The 27,027-nt window shown below is 38.1% G+C and overlaps 1 long non-coding RNA gene across 1 annotated transcript in view; it reads left to right on the top strand.

Annotated features, from left to right (window-relative positions):
* Positions 1-26,454, top strand: part of LOC123334872 — a 57,786-nt gene extending 31,332 nt beyond the window's left edge. The window contains exon 2 of the long non-coding RNA XR_006553070.1: positions 26,168-26,454. This is a non-coding gene — a long non-coding RNA (uncharacterized LOC123334872). The remainder of the gene's footprint in view (positions 1-26,167) is intronic.
* The last annotated feature ends 573 nt before the right edge of the window (positions 26,455-27,027 follow it).

Genomic DNA, 27,027 nt, shown 5'->3' with positions numbered 1-27,027 from the left:
GGTGGTCTGGTATTTCCATCTCTTTAAGAATTTTCCAGTTTGTTGTGATCTACACAGTCAAAAGCTTTAGTACAGTCAATGAAGCAGAAGTAGATGTTTCCCTGGAATTCTCTTGCTTTTTCTATGATCCAGTGGATGTTGGCAATTTGATCTCTGGTTCCTCTGACTTTTCTAAATCCAACTTGAACATCGAGAAGCTCTCAGTTCACATATTGTTGAAGCCTAGCTTGGAGAATTTTGAGAATTACTTTGCTAGCATATGAGAAGAGTGAAACTGTGCAATAGCTGGAGAATTCTTTGGCATTGCCTTTCTTTGGGATTGGAATGAAAACTGACCTTTTCCAGTCCAAATTTGCTGGCATATTGAGTGCAGCACTTTCACAGCATCATCTTTTAGGATTTGGAATAGTTCAGCTGGAATTCCATCACTTTCACTAGCTTTGTTTGTAGCGATGCTTCCTAAGGCCCACTTGACTTACCCTCCCAGATGGCTGGCTCTAGGTGAGTGATCACACCATTGTGGTTATCTGGGTCATTAAGATCTTTTTTTTTTTTTTTGTATAGTTCTTCTGTGTATTCTTGCCACCTCTTCTTAATACCTTCTGCTTCTGTTAGGTCCATACCATTTCTGTCTATTGTGCCCATCTTTGCATTAAATGGTCCCTTGGTATCTCTAATTTTTTTGAAGAAATCTCTAGTCTTCCCATTCTATTGTTTTCTTCTATTTCTTTGCATTGTTCTTAGGAAGGCTTTCTTATATCTCCTCACTATTCTTTGGAACTCTGAATTCAGATGGATATGTTTTTCCTTTTCTCCTTTGCCTTTCACTTTTCTTTTCTCAGCTATTTGTAAGGCCTCCTCAGACAATCATCTTGCCTTTTTGCATTTCTTCTCCTTGGGGATGGTTTTGATCACTGCCTTTTGTACAGGGGTGGATCTCCACTTCTAGCTTGACTGATGAAGTTCCTTCTCCTGGAAATTTGAATCTCCAGTGAAGGTGTGCATGGAGCAGAAGGTACTTGGAGCTGAGTCATATGATGGCAATGCTCAAGAGATTGTCCTTGAATTTCTAGTGCTATATTTCCTAAAACTGTCCTAGTTTGTATACTCCAAAGCTTTCTTTGTTCAGTTCTCCATTCCTTTTGTAAATGACTCTAGCAATCATCTATCAAATGCCTTTTACTGTATCATGCTAGTCAATGTACTAGCCACATCTAAGAAAACAGAAACTACTTAAGTGTTCTAGAATCAGATGCTTGTGGTCATTCAGTCGCTAAGACATATCTGACTCTTTGTGACCCCGTGGACTGTAGCACATCAGGATCCTCTGTCTTCCACTATCTCTTTGAGTTTGCTCAAATTCATGTCCACTGAGTCAGTGATTCTATCCTCTGCCACCTCCTTCTCCTTTTGCCTTCAATTTTTTCTAGTATCAGGGTCTTTTCCAGAGTTGGCTCTTTGTGTCACGTGGGCAAAGTATTGGAGCTTCACCTTCAGCCTAAGTCATTCCAATGAATATTCAGGGTTGGTTTCCTTTAGGATTGACTGGTTTGACCTGCTTGCTGTCAAGATACTCTCAAGAGTCTTCCCCAGCACCATAATTAGAAAACATCAATTCTTCAGCACTCAGCTTTTTTATGGGCCAACACTCACATACATACACGACTACTGAAAAGACCATAGCTTCGACTATATAGACCTTTGTTGGCAAAATGATTTCTTGGCTTTTAAATATGCTCTTGAGATTTGTCACAGTTTTCCTTCCAAGGAGTAAGTATCTTTTAATTTAATTTCATGGCTGCAGTCACCATCCACAGTGATTTTTGAACCCATGAAAATAAAATCTTTCATTGTTTCCACTTTTCCCCCTTCTATTTGCAATGAAATGATGGGACTAGATGCCATGATCTTAGTTTTTTTGAATGTTGAGTTTTAAGACAGCTTTTTCACTCTCCTCTTTCACCTTCTTCAAGAGGCTCTTTAGTTCCACTTCACTTTCTACCATTAGAGTGGTATCATCTGCATACCTGAGGTTGTTGATATTTCTCCTGCAGTCTTGATTCCAGCTTGTGCTTCATCTAGCCTGGCATTTCAGATGATGTATTCTGCATAGAAGTTAAGTAACCAGGGTGACAATATATAGCCTTGTTGTTAGATTCAGGGGTTAGATGCACTTGTTAAAAAGTGAGCGATCTGTGAAGACAACCCTAAACTAGGAAACAGTCCAGAGATTAACTATAGTAAGCAGTTACTCTCACCCTTAGGCTGGCGGGACCACAGTTCATATCAGAGCCTAGGGGCCTGAATTACCTGAAAGAAACTAATACCATAGTAGATCTGTTTAACGTGAACTAGAGCAGTGAAGGATATGCAGCTGCACTAGGAGAGGCTATTGGATATAGAGAGGAAGGGGAGAAATATCCTGGCTTTTTGCTTCTTGCTGCCCTCCTAACTCCTACCAATACTTTCCATTAGCCAAATCCAGCTGACTTGGAGCCTAGGAGTTGAAGCCTAGGAGGGTACCCAGGGCCCAGGGCCATTGCTGTCAGGATACCCTTTAGTCACCTCCATGAGAAACCTCCAGCTGATACAGCCATTTGGTGAACCTTCAAGAGAAGACAGGCTATATTCCTTAGCTGGCCATTTAGACATGAATTATGCACCTTATTGGAATGCTAATTATATAAACCAAGTACTGTTTGCATTCTTTATTATAAAACATTTCTGAATATCCAATATAAACCCACTTAGCTCCAGGGAATTGGCATTAAGAGGGATTGATTTTAAATCATATCCATTTAAGACTTTTCATATACCACCCAACAAAAGTGAATTTAATAAAGGTGAATTTATTCTGTTAATAATTTCAAACTGAGCATACATGCTCCATGTGAAAAAGGTATACAAGACCTTGTTAATTAAGTTTCAGAAATGGAGAATGAAGAACCAACTGTCAAAACCTCAAGGAGTACATTTATTTGTGGTGTTTTATAGGGGAAAAAAAATAAAGCTGAAAAGTTACTGAATAAACATTCATTTTTCTAGTAGTATGTTTGAAAAATGTCAATTACTCTGCACAGATCCCTCCAGAAAATGGAATGAATTGAATTTATGTTTTCATTGTTGTTGTTTTACCTCTAATGCATGCTTCCTTTGTGCTTCATGAAAAGACACTGTCTGACTATAGGGCATGTGTTCACTTATTTTTATAAATATCCAGCAGAGAAATTATACTTTTTATGGCAAAAATATTTTTAGCAGGTGTTCCAAAGCAAGCTGCTTGTATGGTTTTTTTCCCTGGCGTGTTGGCATAACTATACAACTTTTTAAAATTGCTGAGGCCAATAGATTTCCAATTTAATTTTTGCCTATGGAAAATTACAAAAGACAATAGATACTTTTAAAAGAAAAGCAAGTCTAACCCCCAGGTTTTATTTGTGGAAAAAAAATTAGAATAAATCTTTTAACAGTAACAGGGACTTAAAATATGCTATAAAGGAAATTTGGCTCAAACACCAACTTTGATTCAAGGCTATCTCTTAAAGAGTAAATAATTTAAGGGTACTATGGCATAACACCACACTCCACTGAGAACTAAATAAACATGATTTTCTACTAAAAATTTATAAAAAGTGATAAGATTTAGCTTAGATCAAATGATCAAAATTACCTAATGGTAAACCCAACCAAAATGGTGGTGATTTAATTTAGTGCACCTAAGACATCCAAATAGTCAGTGACTTCCATGTACCTCTGGTTTCCAGCTTTACCAAAAGAAAATCTGAGAAGAATTTAAAGTTTCAGAGATTTATAACTGTTCCAGTTTCCAAATATAGGATTATTGGAAAGGAAACCAAAGTTTGCATAAGATTAAGACTTTTCCTGGAGGTTGTGGAGATACTTGTACGACAAATAAAGTTAGAAAAATTGCAAATTTGAAAAAAAAAAAACCCTCTTATGACTAAATTAAGATCTCAAAGTATCCTATTAGTTTATCAAGTCAGTCACAATGGTCCAGTTTCCAAAGTAATGGACTGCAAGAGATGAGTTTCAAGAAAGTAAAGATATTGAGATATACCTCAAGCCCTCTCTTGTCTCTTACAACATTGTTGTTATTCATTTCACTCATCCATATCTTATAATCACTCGGTACATTTTTCCCCCAATATTACTTCAAAGAATTACCTATTAGATCAACTAAGAATATGAAAAATAAATCATGCTATTTTATCTTCACTTATTCCTTCTCCAACGTTCTTTCTTTCTTTAGTAAATCCAACTTTTTGACTCATACCATATTCAGCTTTCTGAAGAACTTCTTTTAATATTTCTTGCAGTGTAGGTGATCTGGCAATAAATTCCTAAATAACTTTGTCTGAGAAAGTATTTATTTCTCTTTTGCTTTTGAAGGATAATTTTACTGGATGTGGATTTCTACAAGGGTTTTTTTTTTTTTTCTTTCAATACTTTAAATATTCTATTTCACTCATTTTTGCTTGCATAGTTTCTGAGAAAAAGTCCCCTGTAATTCTTATACTTGTTTCTCTGTAGGTAAGGTGTTTTCCTCCTTTGGCTTCTTTAAATATTTTTAATTTTTCTGAAGTTTAAATATGATATGCATAAGAGGAGCTTTTAAAATTTGTTGACAGTAAAATTTTAATGAATCCCTTATAGAATTTTGTTTTTAAATGCTTGAAAAATTTTCACTTATATTATTTGTTGCTAACATTCAAAACCTGGCATGAATTTTAATTATCCTCAGGTGTAGATAAGCATTTTAGAAAATCATTAACTTATTTTAAGTTATTTCATTATATTATCATATGTGAGTATGAAGAAAAAGTATCAGTAGTTTGTTTTATTAATCTTGGCAATAAATTTTTTGTTATTTTAATTTTTATTTTATATTGGGGGCTGGAAGAAGCACAAGCTGGAATCAAGATTGCAAGGAGAAATGACAATAACCTCAGATATGCAGATGACACCACCCTTATGGCAGAAAGTGAAGAAGAACTAAAAAGCCTCTTGATGAAAGTGAAAGAGGAGAGTGAAAAAGTTGGCTTAAAGTTCAACATTCAGAAAACGAAGATCATGGCATCTGGTCCCATCACTTCATGGGAAATAGATGGGGAAACAGTGGAAACAGTGTCAGACTTTATTTTTCTGGGCTCCAAAATCACTGCAGATGGTGATTGCAGCCATGAAATTAAAAGACGTTTACTCCTTGGAAGGAAAGTTATGACCAACCTAGATAGCATATTGAAAAGTAGAGACATTACTTTGCCAACAAAGGTCCGTCTAGTCAAGGCCATGGTTTTTCCAGTGGTCATGTATGGGTGTGAGAGCTGGACTGTGAAGAAGGCTGAGCGCCGAAGAATTGATGCTTTTGAACTGTGGTGTTGGAGAAGACTCTTGAGAGTCCCTTGGACTGCAAGGAGATCAGCCCTGGGATTTCTTTGGAAGGAATGATGCTAAAGCTGAAACTCCAGTACTTTGGCCACCTCATGCGAAGAGTTGACTCATTGGAAAAGACTCTGATGCTGGGAGGGATTGGGGGCAGGAGGAGAAGGGGACAACAGAGGATGAGATGGCTGGATGGCATCACTGACTCAATGGACATGAGTCTGAGTGAACTCCGGGAGTTGGTGATGGACAGGGAGGCCTGACGTGTTGTGATTCATGGGGTTGCAGAGTCAGACACAATTGAGACACTGAACTGAACTGATAGTTGATTTACAATGTTGTGTTAGCCTCAGGTGTACAACAAAGTGATTCAATTATCATATCAGATCAGTCGCTCAGTCGTGTCTGACTCTTTGCCACCCCATAAATCGCAGCACGCATACACATATATCCATTATTTTTCAGATTCTTTTCCCATATAGGTTATTGCAGAATACTGAGATCCATATGCCATACAGTAAGTCTTTGTTGATTATCTATTTTACATGCAATAGTGTGTATATGTTAGTCCCAAGCTCTTTATTTCCCCCAGCCTTTCACCTTTGATAACCATAAGCTTGTTTTAAAAGTCAGTGTGTCTGTTTCTATTTTGTGAGTAAGTTCATTTGTATCATTTTTTAGATTCCATATATAAATTATACCATATAATATTTGTCTTTTTCTTTTTCTTTATTTATTTATTTTAATTGAAGGCTAATTATTTTACAGTATTGTAGTGGTTTTTGCCATACATTGACATGCATCAGCCATGGGTGTACATGTGTTCCTCATCCTGAACCTCCCACCTACCTTCCTCCCCATCCCATCCCTCAGGGTCATCTCAGTGCACCAGCCCTGAGAACGCTGTCTCATGCATTGAATCTGGACTGGCAATCTATTTCACATATGATAATATACATGTTTCAATGCTATTATCTCAAATCATCCCACCCTCACCTTCTCCCACAGAGTCCAAAAGTCTGTTCTTCACATCTGTGTCTCTTTTGCTGTCTCACATGTAAGGTCATCATTACCATCTTCCTAAATTCCATATATATGCATTAATATACTCTGTTGGTGTTTTTCTTTCCGGCTTACTTCACTCTGTATAATAGGCTCCAGTTTCATCCACCTCATTAGAACTGATTCAAATGTATTCTTTTTAATAGCTGAGTAATATTCCATTGTGTATATGTACCACTGCGTTCTTATCCATTCTTCTGCTAACGGACATCTAGGTTGCTTCCATGTCTTGGCTATTATAAACAGTGCTGCGATGAACACTGGGGTACACGTGTCTCTTTCAATTCTGATTTCCTCGGTGTGTATGCCCAGCAGTGGGATTGCTGGGTCATAAGGCAGTTCTATTTCCAGTTTTTTAAGGAATCTCCACACTGTTCTCCATAGTGGCTGTACTAGTTTGCATTCCCACCAACAGTGTAGGAGGGTTCCCTTTCCTCCACACCCTCTCCAGCATTTATTGTTGTAGACTTTTGAATAGCAGCCATTCTGACTGGTGTGAATGGTACCTCATTGTGGTTTTGATTTGCATTTCTCTGATAATGAGTGATGTTGAGCATCTTTTCATGTGTTTGTTAGCCATCTATTTGTCTTCTTTGGAGAAATGTCTGTTTAGTTCTTTGGTCCATTTTTTGATTGCATCATTTATTTTTCTGGAATTGAGCTGCAGGAGTTGCTTGTATATTTTTGAGATTAGTTCTTTGTCAGTTGCTTCATTTGCTATTATTTTCTCCCATTCTGAAGGCTGTATTTTCACCTTGCTTATAGTTTCCTTTTTTGTGCAAAAGCTTTTAAGTTTAATTAGGTCCCATTTGTTTAATTTTCCTTTTATTTCCAATATTCTGGGAGGTGGGTCATAGAGGATCCTGCTGTGATTTATGTCGGAGAGTGTTTTGCCTATGTTCTCCTCTAGGGGTTTTATAGTTTCTGGTCTTACGTTGAGATCTTTAATCCATTTTGAGTTTATTTTCGTGTATGGCGTTAGAAGGTGTTCTAGTTTCATTCTTTTACAAGTGGTTGACCAGTTTTCCCAGCACCACTTGTTAAAGAGATTGTCTTTAATCCATTGTATATTCTTGCCTCTTTTGTCAAAGATAAGGTGTCCATAGTGCGTGGATTTATCTCTGGGCTTTCCATTTTGTTCCATTGATCTATATTTCTGTCTTTGTGCCAGTACCATACTGTCTTGATGACTGTGGCTTTGTAGTAGAGCCTGAAGTAAGTCAGGTTGATTCCTCCAGTTCCATTCTTCTTTCTCAAGACTGTTTTGGCTTTTCGAGGTGTATTTCCATACAAATCATGAAATTATTTGCTTGATTTCTCTGAAAAATACCATTGGTAGCTTGATAGGGATTGCATTGAATCTATAGATTGCTTTGGGTAGTATACTCATTTTCACTATATTGATTATTCCAGTCCATGAACATGGTATATTTCTCCATCTATTTGTGTCCTCTTTGATTTCTATCATCAGTGTTTTATAGCTTTCTATAGATAGGTCTTTTGTTTCCTTAGGTAGATTTATTCCTACGTATTTTATTCTTTTCATTGCAATGGTGAATGGAATTGTTTCTTTAATTTCTCTTTCTGTTTTCTCATTTTTAGTGTATAGGAATGGAAGGGGTTTTTGGGTGTTGATTTTATACCCTGCAACTTTACTATATTCGTTGATTAGCTCTAGTAATTTTCTGGTGGAGACTTTAGGGTTTTCTATGTAGAGAATCATGTCATCTGCAAACAGTGAGAGTTTTACTTCTTTTTTTCCAATTTGGGTTCCTTTCATTTCTTTTTCTTCTTTGCTGTGGCTAAAACTTCCAAAACTATGTTGAATAGTAGTGGTAAGAGTGGGCACCCTTGTCTTGTTCCTAACTTTAGGGGAGATGCTTTCAATTTTTTCACCATTGAAGATAAAGTTTGCTGTGGGTTTATCATATATGACTTTTATTATGTTGAGGTATGTTCCTTCTATGCCTACTTTCTGGAGGGTTTTTTTTTTTTTTAATTATAAATGGATGTTGAATTTTGTCAAAGGCTTTCTCTGCATCTATTGAGATAATCGTATGGCTTTTATTTTTCAATTTGTTAATGTGGTGTATCACATTGATTGATTTGCAAATATTGAAGAATCCTTGCATCCCTGGGATAAAGCCACTTGTCATGATGTATGATCTTTTTAATATGTTGTTGGATTCTGTTTGCTAGAATTTTGTTAAGGATTTTTACATCTATGTTCATCAGTGATATTGGCCTGTAGTTTTCTTTTTTTGTGGCATCTTTGTCAGGTTTTGGTATTAGGGTGATGGTGGCCTCATAGAATGAATTTGGAAGTTTACCTGCCTCTGCAATTTCCTGGAAGAGTTTGAGTAGGATACGTGTTAGCTCTTCTCTAAATTTTTGGTAGAATTCAGCTGTGAAGCCGTCTGGTCCTGGGCTTTTGTTTGTTGGAAGATCTCTGATTACATTTTCGATTTCTGTGCTTGTGATCGGTCAGTTAAGATTTTCTATTGCTTCCTGGTTCAGTTTTGAAAAGTTTTACTTTTCTAAGAATTTGCCCATTTCTTCCAAGTTGTCCATTTTATTGGCATATAGTTGCTGATAGTAGTCTCTTATAATCCTTTGTATTTCTGTGCTGTCTGTCTGTTGTGATTTCTCCATTTTCATTTCTAATTCTGTTGATTTGATTCTTCTCCCTTTTTTTCTTGATGAGTCTGGCTAATGGTTTGTCTATTTTATTTATCTCCTCAAAGAGCCAGGTTTTAGCTTTGTTGATTTTTGTTATGGTCTCCTTTGTTTCTTTTTCACTTATTTCTGTCCTAATTTTTATGATTTATTTCCTTATGCTAACCCTGGGGTTCTTTATTTCCTCTTTTTCTAGTTGCTTTAGGTGTAGAGTTAGGTTATTTATTTGATTTTTCTCTTCTTTCTTGAGATAAGCTTGTATTGCTATGAACCTTCCCCTTAGCACTGCTTTTACTGAATCCCATAGGTATTGGGTTGTTGTGTTTTCATTTTCATTCTTTTCTATGCATATTTTTATTTCTTTTTTGATTTCCTCTGTGATTTGTTGGTTTTTCAGAAGCATGTTGTTTAGTCTCCATATGTTTGTATTTTTAATATTTTTTTTTCTTGTAGTTGACATCTAATCTTACCACATTGTGATCAGAAAAGACCTTGAAATGATTTCATTTTTTTTTTTTAATTTACCAAGGCTAGATTTATGACTCAGGATGTGATCTATCCCGGAGAATGTTCTGTATGCACTTGAGAAAAAGGTGAAATTCATTGTTTTGAGATGAAGTGTCCCATAGATATCAATTAGGCCTAACCAGTCCATTGTATCATTTAAAGTTTGTGTTTCCTTGCTAATTTTCTGTTTAGTTGATCTGTCCATAGGTGTGAGTGGGGTATTAAATTGTCGCACTATTATTGTGTTACTGTTAATTTCCCCTTTCATCTTGTTAGCATTTGCCTTATATATTGCAGTGCTCCTGTGTTGGGTGCATATATATTTATAATTGTTATATCTTCTTCTTGGACTGATCCTTTGATCATTATGTAGTATCCTTCTTTGTCTCTTTCATGGCCTTTATCTCAAAGTCTATTTTATCTGATATGAGTATTGCTACTCCTGCTTTCTTTTGGTCCCTATTTGCATGGAAAATCTTTTTCCAGCCCTTCATTTTCAGTCTGTGTGTGTCCCTTGGTTGGAGGTGGGTCTCTTGTAGACAGCATATATAAGGGTCTTGTTTTTGTATCCATTCAGCCAGTCTTTGTCTTTTGGTTGGGGCAGTCAACTCATTTACATTTAAGGTAATTATTGGTATGACCTTGTTGCCATTTACTTTGTTGTTTTGGGTTCGAGTTTATAAACCTTTTCTGTGTTTCCTGTCTAGAGAAGATCCTTTAGCATTTGTTGAAGAGCTGGTTTCGTTGTGCTGAATTCTCTCAGCTTTTGCTTGTCTGTAAAGCTTTTGATTTCTTCTTCATATTTGAATGAGTAATGTCTCTGCTTTTGAATATGCTATCTAGGTTGGTCATAACTTTCCTTCCAAGGAGTAAGTGTCTTTTAATTTCATGGCTGCAGTCACCATCTGCAGTGATTTTGGAGCCCAGAAAAATAAAGTCTGACACTGTTTCCACTGTTTCCCCATATCATTTTTTAATGTAAAAATTTTTTTAATTTTTAAGTTCTTTATTACTCCTTTAATTTTCATTTTTATAATCTACTATTACCTTGCCAAAAAAGACCTTATTTTAAAAGCAAATTTCATATACACACTTTTTAATATTTTTTGTGATTTTGCTTTGGTTTTTTAATATTCTATTTTTGAGAGTCTAACCTTTACTCTAGATTTTTAATCTTTGCTTTTTGGCATTTGTTATCAATTTTGTACCTTTATGAATCCAATATTCAGTACCCATTTTTCCTTAGGAGTGTAATTACTGGCTTGATTGGTGTCTCCCCTTTTGAGTCTCCTATTTCTCCCCCAGGTCACCTCTATCTCTTCCCTCCCCCTTCTCTTCTCTACCTAACTCTGTGAATCTATTTGGATGTCCAGGCTGTGGAGAACACTTAGGGAACTGATTACTGGCTAGATCTCTCTCTCTCTCCTTTTGACTCCCCCTCTTCTCCTCCTTTTAAATGCAAAGAAATAGAGGAAAGCAACAGAATGGGAAAGACTAGAGACCTCTTCAAGAAAATTAGAGATACCAAAGGAACATTTCATGCAAAGATGGGCTCGATAAAGGACAGAAATGGTATGGACCTAACAGAAACAGAAGATATTAAGAAGAGGTGGCAAGAATACACAGAAGAACTGTACAAAAAATATCTTCACGACCAAGATAATCATGATGGTGTGATCACTCACCTAGAGCCAGATATCCTGGAATGTCAAGTGGGCCAAAGTTAGTGGAGGTGATGGAATTTCAGTTGAGCTATTTCAAATCCTGAAAGATGATGCTGTGAAAGTGCTGCACTCAATATGCCAGCAAACTTGGAAAACTCAGCAGTGGCTAAAGGACTGGAAAAGATCAATTTTCATTCCAATCCAAAAGAAAGGCAATGCCAAAGAATGATAAAACTACCATACAATTGCACTTATCTCACACGCTAGTAAAATAATGCTCAAAATTCTCCAAGCCAGGCTTCAGCAATACGTGAATCATGAACTTCCAGAAGTTCAATCTGGTTTTAGAAAAGGCAGAAGAACCAGAGATCAAATTGCCAACATCTGCTGGATCATCAAAAAAGCGAGAGTTCCAGAAAAACATCTATTTCTGCTTTATTGACTATGCCAAAGCCTTTGACTGTGTGGACCACAATAAACTGTGGGAAATTCTGAAAGAGATGGGAATACCAGACCACCTGACCTGCCTCTTGAGAAACCTGTATGCAGGTCAGGAAGCAACAGTTAGAACTGGACATGGAACAACAGACTGGTTTCAAATAGGAAAAAGAGTATGTCAAGGCTGTATATTGTCACCCTGCTTATTTAACTTCTATGCAGAGTAAGTACATCATGAGAAACGCTGGGTTGGAAGAAGCACAAGATGGAATCAAGATTGACGGGAGAAATATCAATAACCTGAGATATGCAGATGACACCACCCTTATGGCAGAAAGTGAAGAGGAACTAAAAACCCTCTTGATGAAAGTGAAAGTGGAGAGTGAAAAAGTTGGCTTAAAGCTCAACATTCTGAAAACTAAGACCAGGGAATCTGGTCCCATCACATCATGGGAAACAGATGGGGAAACAGTGTCAGACTTTATTTTTCTGGGCTCCAAAATCACTGCAGATGGTGACTGCAGCCATGAAATTAAAAGACGCTTACTCCTTGGAAGGAAAGTTATGACCAACCTAGATAGCATATTCAAAAGCAGAGACATTACTTTGCCAACAAAGGTCCATCTTTGGATAGTCAAGGCTATGGTTTTTCCAGTAGTCATGTATGGATGTGAGAGTTGGACTGTGAAGAAGGCTGAGCGCCGAAGAATTGATGCTTTTGAACTGTGGTGTTGGAGAAGACTCTTGAGAGTCCCTTGGACTGCAAGGAGATCCAACCAGTCCATTCTGAAGGAGATCAGCCCTGGGATTTCTTTGGAAGGAATGATGCTAAAGCTGAAACTCCAGTACTTTGGCCACCTCATGCGAAGAGTTGACTCATTGGAAAAGACTCTGATGCTGGGAGGGATTGAGGGCAAGAGGAGAAGGGGACGACAGAGGATGAGATGGCTGGATGGCATCACTGACTCGATGGATGTGAGTCTGAGTGAACTCTGGGAGCTGGTGATGGACAGGGAGGCCTGGTGTGCTGCGATTCATGGGGTTGAAAAGAGTCGGACACGACTGAGCAACTGATCTGATCTGAATAGTAAAATATATCTAGGAATTTCTCTGGAGCTGTTGAGGGCAGTGTGGGGTCAGTTCAGTTTCAGATAGTTCCTTGTTCCAGCTTCTACTTCTTCTCAAGGTCTATAGGCACCTTCCAATGTAGTCAATGCTAACTACTGGGTTTTAATCTGTTACACCTGTCACTTCCAAAGCTATTCTCTCTTTATTTTGGCTTCTTCTGTTTGCAAGTCTCTTCAGTGTCTAATTCCCATCCTGATGTACGGGGTGAAGTGGTCACTTATTTAGGTTAGCTTGCTCAATTGTGTTTTGTTGAGGGTCGGGGTGAGGAACACTGCAAATAAATATCACTGGTGTGTGTGGGGAGTGCTCACAGTGTCTGGGCCACACTGGGTTTGCCCCTGCTCATGGCATGTGTGCTCTCCCAGTCTACACTGCTCAGGCTCCAGGTTGCTCTGCAGGGGAACTGTCTAAAGCCAGCCCTGGGTTGTGTGCACTTCCCAGGCCTAAGCCACTCAGGTTCAGGTTCTTGGGTACTATTCAAAGGCACAGACTTGGTTGGGTCTGCGTTTTGTGCCCTTCCCAGGTGCAAGCAGCTCAGGTGACCGGGTGCTTGGTGAACGCACTCTCCCAGGTGGGCAGTGTGTCTTATCACCTCCCTGGTCCCAGCCGCTCGGTTTCCTGGGTGTGCAGTGACAGTGTCATCTCAGGTCTGCCGTGTGTCTCCTCTGGGGAGCTGATCTTTGACTGCAACCCTCCTGGCAGATGTCAACTGTCCAGGATCCCAGGAAGACTTGGTTAGCAACTGGGAGCCTGCTCACAGTTTGGTAAAGGATGCCATCTCTGGGGCCAAGATTGCCCCTCACCTTCCCGATCTGGATGTCGCCTGCCTGCCTCTCTGCTTCCAGAGCAGGGAGGGGCCAGTCCTCAGTTGGCTAGCTCTCCTCTAGTATTCGCTCAGTTCTGTGAACAGTCCCAGCAGTGCCTTAGATTAGAGCTTTTCACAGAAAAGTTTCTCTCTCTCTCTCTCTCTCTCTCTCTCTCTCTCTCTCTCTCCCCCTCCCCTCTCTCTGGCTATCCCACAGTTTGGGTTGCTATCTCATGTTAGCTCCCTCAGATTGTCCTCAGGGCATTCAGGCCTGGTCCTAACCCTAAATGTGCAGCACACTCGCCTCCCTGTTCAGCCCCTGCTCACTGCTGGTGGACAGGAGCATCTGGGCTACTTCTCCTCTGAGAGTTGCGGTTAGCAGAGTATTCTGTGGGTGTTTTGTTTGTTTGTTTGTTTGTTTGTTTAAATTTTTCCCTCCCGGTTAAGTTGCCCTCTGAGATGCCAAAACTCCCCACAGACCTGCCAGTGAGAGGGTTTCCTGGTGTTTGGAAACTTCTCCTCCTTCATGACTCCCTCTCTGGGATGAGTCTCTCTCCCTTACTCTTTTGTCTCTCTTTTTATCTTTTACATTCTGTCCTACCTCCTTTTGAAGAGAATGGGCTGCCTTTCTGGATCCCTGGTGTCCTCTGCCAGCGTTCAGAAGTTGTTTTGTGGAATTTGCTCAGTGTTCAATTGATCTTTTGATGAATTTGTGGGGAAGAAAGTGATCTCCCCATCCTATTCCTCTGCCATCCTAGGACCGCCACCAATATTTGTCTTTTTCTGACTGACTTTAGTTCGCTTAGTATAATAATCTCCAGGTTTATCCATGTTGCTGAAAATGGCATTATCTTGTTCTTTTTTAAGGCAAAGTAATATTCCATTGTATATATTTACCACATCTCTATCTATACATTTGTTGATGGACATTTAGGTTGCTTTCAGGTGTTGGCTACTGTAAATAGTGTAAATGAATGTTAAGGTACATGTATATTTTTAAATTATGGTTTCCTTCAGATTGCTTGGCCCAGGAATGAGATTGCTGGATCATATGGTAGTTTTATTTAAGTTTTCTAAGGAACCTAATACTGTTCTTCAGAATGGTTGTATCAGTTTGCATTTTTACCAAGAGTGTAAGAGAGTTCTCAGTCCTCCACACACTCTCCAGCATTTACTGTTTGTAGACATCTTCATGATGGCTAATCTGACCAGTGTGAGGTGATACCTCATTGTAGTTTTGTTTTGTATTTCTCTAATAATTAGTGATGTTAAGCATCTTTTCATGTGTTTTTTAGCCACCAGTCTGTCTTTTTGGGAAGGATGTCTATTAAGATCTTCTGCCCATTTTTGATTCAGTTTGTTTTTTTCTGATATTGAGTTGCATGAGTTTTTGTATATTTTGGAGATTAGTCCCTTGTTGGTCACCTCATTTGCAAATATTTTCTCCCATTCTGTGAGTCATCTTTCTGTTTCATTTATGGTTTCCTATGCAGTGCAAAAGTTTTGATTAGGTCCTATATGCTTAATTTTGGTTTTATTTTCATTACTCTAGGAGGTGGATCAAAGAAGATTATTGCTGTGATTTATGTCAATGAGTGCTCTGCCTATATTTTCCTCTAAGAATTTTATAGGATCTTGTCTTACATTTAGGTCTTTAATCCATTTTGAATTTATTTTGTGTATGGTGTTTGAAAACATTCTAATTTATTTCTTTTACATGTAGCTGTCCAGTATTCCCAGCACCACTTATTGAAGAAGTGTGTTTTTGTCATTGTATACTCTTGCCTCCTTTGGCATAGATTAATTGACCATAGGTGCATGGGATTATTTTTGGACTTTATATCTTGTTTCACTGATCTGTAGTTTTGTTTTCATGCCAGTGCCATGTTATTTTGATAACTGGAGCTTTGTGGTATAGTCTGAAGTCAGGGAACCTGATTCCTCCAGCTCAGTTTTTCTTTCTCAAGACTGCTTTGGCTATTTAAGGCCATTTGTGTTTCCATACACATTTTTAAAAAATTGTGTTCTAATTTTGTGAAAAAGTACCATTAGTTATTTGATAGGGATTGCATTTAATTTGCAGTTTACTTTGGGTAGTATAGTCATTTTGACAATATTGATTCTTCCAACGCAAGAATGTGGTATATCTTTTCATCTATTTGTGTCATCTTTGATTTCTTCCATCAGTTTCTTATAGTTTTCAGAGTAGAGATCTTCTGCTTCCCTGGGTAGGTTTGTTCCTAAGAATTTTATTCTTTTGATGCAATAGGAAATGAGCTTGTTTCCTTAATTTTTCTTTCTGAACTTTTGTTGTTAGTGTATAGAAATGCAAGAGAGTTATGTGTATTAATTTTTTATCCTGCAACCACTCTGAATTCATGAATACAGTCAAGTAGTTTTCTGGTGGCATCTTTAGGATTTTCTATGCATAGTATCATGTCATCTGCAAACAGTGAGAGCTTTACTTCTTTTCCAATTTGGATTCCTTTTATTTCTTTTTCTCTTCTGAATGCTGTGGCTAGCACTCCCCAAACTATGTTTGATAAAAGTGGCAAGAGTAAACATCCTTGTCTTGTTCATGATATTAGAGGAAATGGTTCCAGTTTTTCACAGTTGAAAATGTTTGCTATGGGTTTGTCAGATATGGCCCTTGTTATGTTGAGGTAGGTTCAGCTTGATATCTTTGATTTAAATTCAGATAACATATTAGTATATGTGTTCCTACACTTCCTTCCCATCAGCCCTTGCAATGTGATTGAACATATAAGTAAAATGATTATTTCCTAATTGAACTTAATTTTTGCATATTCATGGTAGCGTTTTGTTAAAATTTTACGAGGAATTTGAGTTTTTGCAGATGTTAACTCCTTATCCACAGACTTACTGTATAGTGTTAACTAACACTTATGTGACACTGCAAGAGTCAGTCACTGCTCTAAGTATTTTACAAACATCAGGATATTTAATCCTTACAGCATACCTTGAGGATACTCTTATCCCCATTTACAAATGAGAAAACTGAAGAGCTAGAGATTAATTTACATAACCAAAATTCAAGCATTTCAGATGTCAATGTTATTGCAGATTTGGTTCCCCAGACAGTAGATCTAGAGATGAAGCTTAGCATGAAGAAAGTTTAATAAGAAGTACTCTCAGGAAAACACCAGTAGAAGGCAAAAGAAGAAAGGGACATTGGGCAGAAAGAGAATTTGGACCAAGTGCAATCTTAGCAACAGTTTCTGTCAACACGGGGGAACTTTGAAAATGTGGTGGCCTTCAGAGTAGTTCCAAGTAGGGTCAGGAGCAAAGACCTTCACAATGACCAGTCATTGGATGAAGGCTGCCTTTGGAAAAGGGGTAATGACCCTGGTGAAGCAGCTCTCACCATCAATAGCGTTTTTCAGATAAGGACAGCCTCCTCAGTCACTGGGAGAGTAAGCATCTCAGTCCTAAAGAGGGAACAGGGAAGTTCATCCAGCAGCCACTATATAATCTGCCTATTCAAGTATCTTGAAACACGGATTCTGGGCCAGGGCTGAGAGTCTGCATTTCTAACAAGGTCCCAGGTGATGGCAGTGCTGCTGGTTTGTGATTACAAGATCCTGGTTATGCAGCTCCAATGCTTTAAAGTTAGGAATAGAACCTAGGCTCTTCGATTATGAGTCTGTGATCTTACCACTTTGTGGCACTGCTGCTTAGAGAAATTTTAACAACCAAAATTTTAATTCTAAAGAATTAACTTGATATACCATGCCAGATGACTAGCTTTAAAGCTGTACATATCTCCTGGCCTACAGGAGACATGTGTGTGTCTCTAGAGGACATGTTATCCCCTGCATGTGTTAATTGCTGCAGTTTATCATTGCTGGCTTTCCTAGTGACATTTCATCACTAGGAAGAGAAGGAAATTCTCTTCAGCTAGCCTGACAGTTTTTCAGGACCGACCTTTAAGCAAGTGTATCAAACATGAGAATGACCTTAGCTACTTGGTATTCATAATTTGTGGCATAGATTGGCTGTTATTATTTTTATCCGAAAATTACCATTTTCTATTTAAATGGTTTATTATAGTCTTAGGTATGCATTTATTATGTGTTAGAGCCATCCCCCCCACCACCACCACCAAAGGAGCCTATGTTTAATTCTATGATGAGAACTAGTAAGAGAATTGGATTTGACATCAGGTTCATCTATATTCAATTTTTTAGAACCACATTTATTATATAAAGTCAAACCTACACTAAGAATTTCCCAGGTTACAATATCCTGTTAATTATATGATGATATTTTTCTCACCATGTACTCCCCACAAGCACAAAGGGAAGAAGATAAAATGTTATGCAATTTTATAATGTCCACACAAAGGACAAATGTGAGAATCAGTAACATATGTGTGTCAGCCTTTACCTTGTTTTAAATTCTTATATAAACCATGATTTAATTATTTTACTTTTCATCTTTTAAAAAGAGGAATGTGATAAGAAATATACATATACTCCTGTATAGAAATTAAGTAGCAGAGACCTGGAAAAGAGAAGTGATCTACTTGAAGATATGTATTGGCTTATAGGAAATAAAATCTTGAACTGGGGAACACTTTGGTTAAGAAACCTCTTCCAGCTCAGTCTGTTCCCTAGGCAACAAAAATCTGTGTTAAAAAAGAAACAGCAAAAAAAGGATAACACTTAGAGTAGTAAAGGTTTCAGAGTTCTTCATTCAGAAGATTCACAATGGAAAATCATTTGTTTGAATACTGCAGTTTAAAATGGTGACTCTAAGAATTTGGGTCAGCAGAGACAGTAGTCATTCTTCTAGAATGATGGTTCTCAAAGTGTAGTCTCTGGACCAGTATCATGGACATGAGCTAGGAACTTGTTGGAAATGTAATTTCTCTGTCTCCATCCTAGATCTGCTAAATCAGAAACTGGGGAGGGGAAGGAGGCGGGTAGCAATCTGTTTCACAAGTCCTTCATGTGGTTCTCAAGCCACAAAAGTTCGAGAAATACTATGATGCTTCAAATCTGTTTAGAACTGATTCTGTTCCAGAACATTTTTCTATACACATGGAGGCACACATGTAATATACACAAAATCTTTAAAACATTAGTTTGAAGGAACTCATACTAAAACAGTTGCATCAGAAGCAAATTCCTTACTGGAAAGGATTAGAATAGGAGTCTCTAAAGTTCATTTTAGTGTCTTTTTCTATGCCTAAACTATAGAAGTTGCAAGTTCCATGGGCAATTTCAACAGTAAATATGCCTCCCATTGAATTTAATTTCAAGCAACATCTGGAAGAGCAGTTAGCAGCAGGAAGCATCTTTCAGGAGCAAAAAGATGTCTTTATTCCTTAAATTAAGTAGACAATGACTTCCATCAGGTTTGTGGAAAGCAGCCTTCCTGTTGAGGAGGAGCTTCACTTTGCAGATCTTACTCCTACCTCCCTGCGGCTGGGAGAGAAGGTCAGGGAAGATGGGAGCAGTGAAGAGCGGAGGAAATACTGTATTTTGTTCCTGGCTTTCTTCCTTTTGCTGCTGATATAGGAAAGAGAGCTGTAAGATCAGTAACCACTTTTTGAGAAGAAAAAACTCATTTTTAGAACTATAGAAGAGATAATCTAGAGTATTCACAGACAAAAACCACGAAAAGAATTGAAAATTTCTGATAGCATACTTATCCCGAATCTTATAGTTATCTATCTTAGCCCTAGAAACAACTGAGTACAAATGAATCAGTTAAAAAAAAAAAAAAAAAAGGATATCTAATATGATTTGGAGACAAGAAAAAGTTGGATTAAGCTTTAATTTATATATATATTAAGACAATGTAGCAAGAGTTATATGGGCTTTTAAAATTTTGCTAACATTTACTGAGTGTCTATTAAGCACTGAAATACAAAATCCATATTTAAAATTTTAGACTTTTTTTTTAACTTTTCTTTGCATTTATTATTATTTGCTTCATTTATTCCTGAGCCATAAGTTTTTGTTTCTTCAATTTCTTCTGGGATATCTTTTTCTTTTGTGCAATCTCCTCTTCTGGTTTAGGAACAATCTTCTTTTTCAGTAAGGTTCATCTCAATGTGGTGAGGAGAGCTCATGTATGGGTTGATTTGACCATGAGTGCTGTAAGTTCTGTACCATATCTTGGAGGCATTGTTCACCTGGCTGTGTTCAATGACCAGAGACTCTACATTTACATCTACATTAAGTTCAGCTTTGCATGCTAAGTCGCTTCAGTTGTGTCTAACTCTTTGCAACCCTATGGACTATAGCCTGCCAGACTTCTCTGTCCATGGGATTCTCCAGGCAAGAATACTGGAGTGGGTTGCCATTTCCTCCTCCAGGGGATCTTCCTGCCACAGGGATCAAACTTGTGTCTCTTACGTCTCCTGCACCGTCAGGCAGGTTCTTTACCACTAGCACCACCAAGTTCAGTGTTACTCTCTGCACTTTTGAGCATGTTCAGTAATAATTCAGTACTCTTTTTGGGCCACCGACCCTGTGTCCAGCCCCACTAGTTGGCCTGTATACACCTACCAACTCCACCATTGTAACAACGAAATGGCACACATTGCTTCTGTAAAGGGACATCCTTCAGATACGTGGTGGCTTTTCAGATATGCATACCCTTGATGGCCTGGATGGTTTTATGAGTGTTCTAAAAGTGAACACAAAGATTCAAAGCTCTTGATTTGCATGATTTGGTGGGATTTTGTGGGTCAAGTGAATAGTGAACCATTTCTAGAGGTCACTTTGGGCTGTTTACCAGAAAAAATACCTCTAAAACATATTTTTAATAAATGGGGATATTACTGTTATATCACTCAGTAATGGTTCATAGCTACCATTTATATGTGTTTCCAAAACATGATCTCATTTAATTATGACAATCCTTTGAGGTTTGCTTAATCTTCATTTTGTATGTGAACAAACTGTCATCTAGAAATTTAGTCAATTTTACCCATCAAGTAAATGGAAGTGGAGGCAAGATTTGATCCTTAGTCTATCTGACTCCAAACCCTGCTCTTAATCTCTGTACTCATTGGCCTCAATCAATTAGTCATGATCAACTGCCAGCCAGCTTGCACATTATTCTCTTGTGCTCTCATAAGTCTAGTTCTTTGACAGAATAAATGTATCTTTCTAAAGTTCACTCTATATGTGTTGCGTATTCAGAAATCAAGATCAGTTCAGAAAAAGTAAAATAAAAATAAAGCAAATTTTGAATTTATTCTTTTCAAAAATAAATTTATTTTTGTAACCAATTGAAGCAAATTTTATATAGTATATAAACTGCCTATTTTAAGTATATTTCAACAACTTTCAGAACAAATTCACCAAACCACCATCATAAATCAGTTTTAAAACATTTCTTTTACCCCAATAAAATCCCTTATGCCTATTTACTCTTAATTCTCCTTACTACCCATCCACCCAGGCAACAAATAACTGCTTTTAGTCTTCATAGATTTGCCTTTTCTGGAAATTCCATCTAAGTAGAGCCATGTAATACGTGGTCTCATATTAAGTGGCTTCTTTCACTTAATGATTTTTAGGCTTAATCCATGTCATAGCATTTGTCAGTAGTCCATTTCTTTTAAATGTTGAAGTAAGTCAGAAAGAGAAAGATAAATACCATATTCTAACACATATATACAGAATCTAGAAAAAATGGTATTGAAGAATTTATTTACAGGGCAACAATGGAGAAAGAAACATAGAAATGGACTTATGGACATGGGGAGAGGGGAGGAGAGGGTGAGATGTATGGAAAGAGTAACATGGAAACTTACATTACCATATGTAAAATAGATAGCCAACGGGTATGGCTCAGGAGATTCAAACAGAGGCTCTGTATCAACCTAGAGGGATGGGATGGGGTGGGAGATGGGAGGGAGGTTCAAAAGTGAGGGAATATATGTATACCTATGGCTGATTCATGTTGAGGTTGAACTGAAAACACCAAAATTCTGTAAAGCAATTATTATTAAATTTAAAAAAAGTTTTTTTAAGTGTTGAATAGTATTTCATTATATGACTGTATCACCTTTTATTTATCCACTCACTTGTTGATGGATATTTAGGTTGCTTTCAATATTTGGCTATTTTTAAATAATTTTGCTAAGAAAAATCACATCCAAATCTGTGTTTTCGTTTCACTTGGGAAGATACATAAGTGTCTACAAAAAATGGAATATGGTAAATTCATAGTTAACTTTTTAAGATACCACCAAGCTGTTTTCCAAAGCAGCTGCATCATTTTACATTCCCACCAGTAATACATGAAGGCTAGGTTTCCCCATGTCCTCACCAACATTTGTTATTATCTGTCTTTATTATTACAGCCATTCTAGAGTGTGTGAACTATAAGGTTGCGTTTCTCTAATGACTAATGATAACTATCTTTTTGTGTGCTATTAGCCATCAGTATATCTCCTTTGATGAGGTGTCTATTTATATCTATTTTATTAGATTATATGTGTTCTTTTTATTGAAGTATTTGAGTTATTTGTACATTATAAGCCAAAATAAATTATGGTAGTCCTAATCCCATATCTCAATAAATTTTGGCAAGACTGTATATTACCCCAACCTCTGTACACTTCAAGAATACTGAAATCACACCATATCATTTCTATAGTGATGAACAGATTCAGTAGATTGAAGTGTAAGATATCTGCAAACACCCTATTTTCTCTTTTTTGTGTGTGAGGTCTTATTCCTCACAGCTGGAAGCAGTGAACACAGCCTGCTTTTGAAAAGAAGCCCATTATTAGCACATTGTGATGATTTTAAAGCATGGTGTCAAATTCTTTGACATTCCTCCCATAAAGAGATGTGTTCTATCTTCTTCCTCTGTATTCTGTGCTGGCTTGTAAGTGCTTTAATGAATAGGGTACCATGGAAGTAGTGTGACTTCCAAGCCTAGGTTGTAAAAGGTTATACATATTCTGCCTAAATTGTTGGAATACTTGCTCTTGAAGCCCTGAACTATCACATGAAATGTTTATCTATTCTGAGGCTGCTATGTTGTGAGGCGGCCCAAGTCATTTGGAGAGGTTGTGTGTAGACATTTCAATTGACAATCTCAACCAAGGCAACATATTATGTGAGTGAAGAAGCTTCCAGATCTTTCCAAGCCTCTAGCCTTTCAGATATTCACAGCTGAGGTCCAATACTTCAAGGAGCATGAAAAGGAGACAGGTCATTCCTGCTGAGCCAAATCCTAATTCCTCACCCACAGAATCTATGGTATAACAACACAGTGGTTGTTTTGTGCCACTACTTACTCATTTAGTCATACCATTAGAAACTGCAGTCACATTCCACCTCTCAAGAAGATCTCCCTGCTCTCCTCTGCACACCTGCCTCTCTCCCCTCTCATGGAAGATAGGATTCCTTGCTGTACTTGTGAGTCATTTATGACCCCATGGATTCTTCACCTTGGCCCCATCTATGTCACCACTCTGTTGCTTTATGTCCCACTGCAAATCGATGGTCAATTTGATGTCTCAGTCCAGATTCTCAAGGAAGAGAATCTAGAATAGTCTAACTATTTATTTGAACTAGACCACTCAAGTTATGAGTGAGCTTGTATTGGCTGCTTTGGGGTGAGGTCTGCACTCCTGGTGAGCAGGCATCTCTACTTATAGAGATCTCTACTTGTAAAGAGATGCTCTTTTAGGAACTGTGGGCAAGGAAGAAACCATGAAATTTGTGTATATCACCAATAACCATATAATATGATGAAGACTATGGGGAAAATATATACAACGCACTATAAAATGACAAAAGGAGAGTGATTAGTTCTGCTGGAGAGGTCAGATAAGCAACCCCAGAGTTGCTGGAATTTGAACTTGGTCTTAAAGGGCAAGGAAGATTTATTAATTTTTTAGGCAAAGGCAATAACTCAAGGCACAGAAGCTGGCATAATTAGGAAATGGCAAGTACTTTCATGAGATTAAGTTGCCAGAGAGCTTGGAGACACGAGGTCAGAAAGTTAATATGACATACCTGGAATGTCCCTTTTCATTGTAATCCTACTCAGAGTAAGAGTAATCAGTGTGACAAGTTATGCAAGATTTAGATTTTTATATATAGCTCTGAAACTAAAGTTTGTATCAGCATCACCTAAAGGCTTAAAAAACAAAACAAAACAAACAAAAAAAACAGTTTAACGGCCCCCTTGCTGAATTTCTAATTTAGTAAGTCTGAGGCAGACTCTGAGAATTTACATTTCTAACAATTTCCCAGGTGATGCTGGTGCTGGTCCAGGGGCCATGCTTTGAGAAACCACTGCTCACTTCAGGTATCCTTTAGGGCTCATGCTAATTTAAGACCAGGATTTAGAATCCACAAATTTCTGTCTGGCTCTGATGTAGACTCACGTTTCTGAAAGACTGAAATTTCCCCCTACTTCCCTCTACATCTACTAGTTGATGAATGGCCAGGATCTGTGAATGTTTTACAACAGGAAGTAAATAGTTGCCATAGTGATTATGTCTTATTGTAGGGATATATTTGTACAGAACTTGGGATTAGGGTTGAAATGAAATCAATCACTTGATAACTAAAATGAGTAATCACAATGGTCTCTGCCAATCTGACTGCACTCATGAGGGCATATGAGCCAGAGGGCATGGTTAGTACTGAGGATGTAGAAATGTCACTCCCTGTTTTTCTCCACCACAGAAGCATGTTTTTTCCTTCTTGGTACTCATTATACTTGATAATTATTTATTTTTTGTTTGTTTGTTTATTTCTTGGGTACTTGATTATAAGCTCCACAAAGACTGAGATCAAGTGTGCCTTGTTTATAAATTTGTCTCCAACCTCACTGTGGTTGAATAAATGAATGTATGATGACATATGGCCTTGCTTTCATTGTCTGGTAGATACATGGTTACATTACAACTGATATGCAGCTAAATAGCTGAATATTGAATGAGCTGTAGGATGCTGTAGTGGTAGAAAGTAATTTTGCCCCAGGGGTGTCAGGGGAGTCAGAGAAGATGTCACTGACAAGAGGATACTTTAGATGGAGGCTGCAGGATAAGTAGGAATTTAGAAAGTAGACAGGAGTATTGTAGACTGACATTCAAGACAGAAAATTTTGTATGAGAAAGCATGGCTGTGATAGAATGTGGCATGCAGGAGTAGTTGGGGCACAAGTGATGGGAGAAGGGTGACCTGAGATGAGACTGGAAAAGTTCTGGGACCAAAGTGTAAAGGTCCTTAGATACCATGCCATGGGTTTGAACCTTGTCAACTTTGATAGGAGAGCCACTAGAGGCATGAGAGTGGTGTCATAAGATTGTAAGAATATGATCCTGGTAGTCAGTAGGAGGGTGGAAGGATGTCTAATTGATCTGGATTACAGTCATCCAGGCAAGAAGTGATGAAGTCTCAGACAAAACAAGAACCCTGGGAGTCAGAAGAAGGACAGATTTGGAAGGCATTTAGAAAGCAAAATCACTGTGGCTCAGACAGTAAAGAATATGCCTGCCAATGCAGGAGACATAAGAGACAAGGGTTCAATCCCTGGGTCAGAAAGATCCTCTGGAGAAGGAAATGGCTACTCACTCCAGTATGAATGAGGAACCTAGTGGACTACAGTCCATAGAGTCAGACACAACTGAGTGACTAACACTAGAGCAGCAAACCATAAAATAAACAACAAAAAACAGACAAAACCAGAACCCTGGGAATCAAAAGAAAGGGATAGATTTGGAAGGTATTTAGAAAGCAAAATCAATAAGACTTGGTAACTGATAGACAATGATGAATTTCTGTGAGGGCAGAGTAAGGATTTATTTTATACAATGTTATTATGTGCCATGTAAATATTTGTTGAATACTGTTCTAACTACTTTATAGATAACAACTCATTTAATCTTAGAAACCTTGTGAGGTAGACACTCTTGAATATCATTAGCCCAATTTTACAGGGTTTCTCTGGTGACTGACTGGTGAAGAATCCACCTGCAATGCAGAAGACTGCCTGCAATGCAGGAGACACAGGTTCAATCCCTGGGTTGGGAAGATGCCCTGGAGAAGATACTGGCAACCCAGTCCAGTATTCTTGCCCGGAAAATCCCATGGACAGAGGAGCCTGGTGGTCTACAGTCCATGGTGCTACAAGAGTTGAACAAATTTAGCAACTAAATTACCACCAGCCCAATTTTACAGTTGGGGAAACCTAGGTACAAATGTATTAGATTAACCTGCTCACCATCACACAGTTATGAAGTGGTAGAGAGAGGATTTGAACCTAGAAACCCTGGCTCCAGGTTCATGCCGCTTAACTCTAAATGAACAACCTCACAGTTGCTGTGGCTCTAAGGACTTCAGGGTACTGGGAGGAGTGCAAAGCATACAAAAGGAGTAAATTCAATTCCTTAAATTTCTGAATGATTTTGTTCTTCTTTTGTCTTCCAAACACTAACAATACACTCTTCTCTTCCCAATATTAATGATTTCAGTGATTTTCTGAATGAAGTCAATGGAGTTGAAAGGAGAAACCATTGGTCCTGAACACATGTCAAAGGGCAGAACAAGAGCCTGATTTCCAGAGCTTCACAATGAATGGTGGTTGATGGGTTACAGAGAAGTGTCTCTGCATCTGAGGGAAGACCCAGTCAAGCTTGTGATGATGGGACTTCAGATAGTGACCAGAGCCTCTGAAGACCATCTCTGCCTGCCAGAAACCTACTAAGCATATAACAGTGGATTGTTGTTTTCCTGTAATAATAATAATAACTTTCCTTAAGTCAAGCTTTTTATATGAATTGCAGTGTTGTTGTTCAGTCACAAAGTTGTGTCCAACTATTCACAACTCCATGGACTACAGCACCTCAGGATTCTCTGTCCCTCACCATCACCCAGAGTTTGCCCAAGTTCATGTCCAATGAATCAGTGATGCCATCCAACCATCTCATCCTCTTTCATCCTCTTCTCCTTCTGCCTTCAATCTTTCCCAGCATCAGAGTCTTTTCCAATGAGTCAGCTGTTCACATAGGTGGCCAAAGTATTGGAGCTTCAGCTTTAGCACCAGTCTTTCCAAAGAGTATTCAGGGTTGATTTCCTTTAAGATTGACCAGTTTGATCTCCTTACTTTCCAAAGGACTCTCAAGCACTACAGTGAGAAAACATCAGTTCTTCAGTGCTCTATCTTCTTTATTGTCCAGTTCTCACATCTGTACATGACCACTGGAAAGACCAGAGCCTTGACTATACGGACCTTTGTCGGCAAAGAGATGTCTTTGCTTTTTAACACACTGTCTAGCTTTGTCATGGCTTTCCTGCCAAGAAGCAATTGTCTTCTAATTTCATGGATGCAGTC

This window comes from Bubalus bubalis, chromosome 1, assembly GCF_019923935.1.
Source record: "Bubalus bubalis isolate 160015118507 breed Murrah chromosome 1, NDDB_SH_1, whole genome shotgun sequence".
In the NCBI taxonomy this organism is placed as follows: domain Eukaryota; kingdom Metazoa; phylum Chordata; class Mammalia; order Artiodactyla; family Bovidae; genus Bubalus; species Bubalus bubalis.
This window is presented reverse-complemented; position numbering and strand designations above follow the sequence as displayed.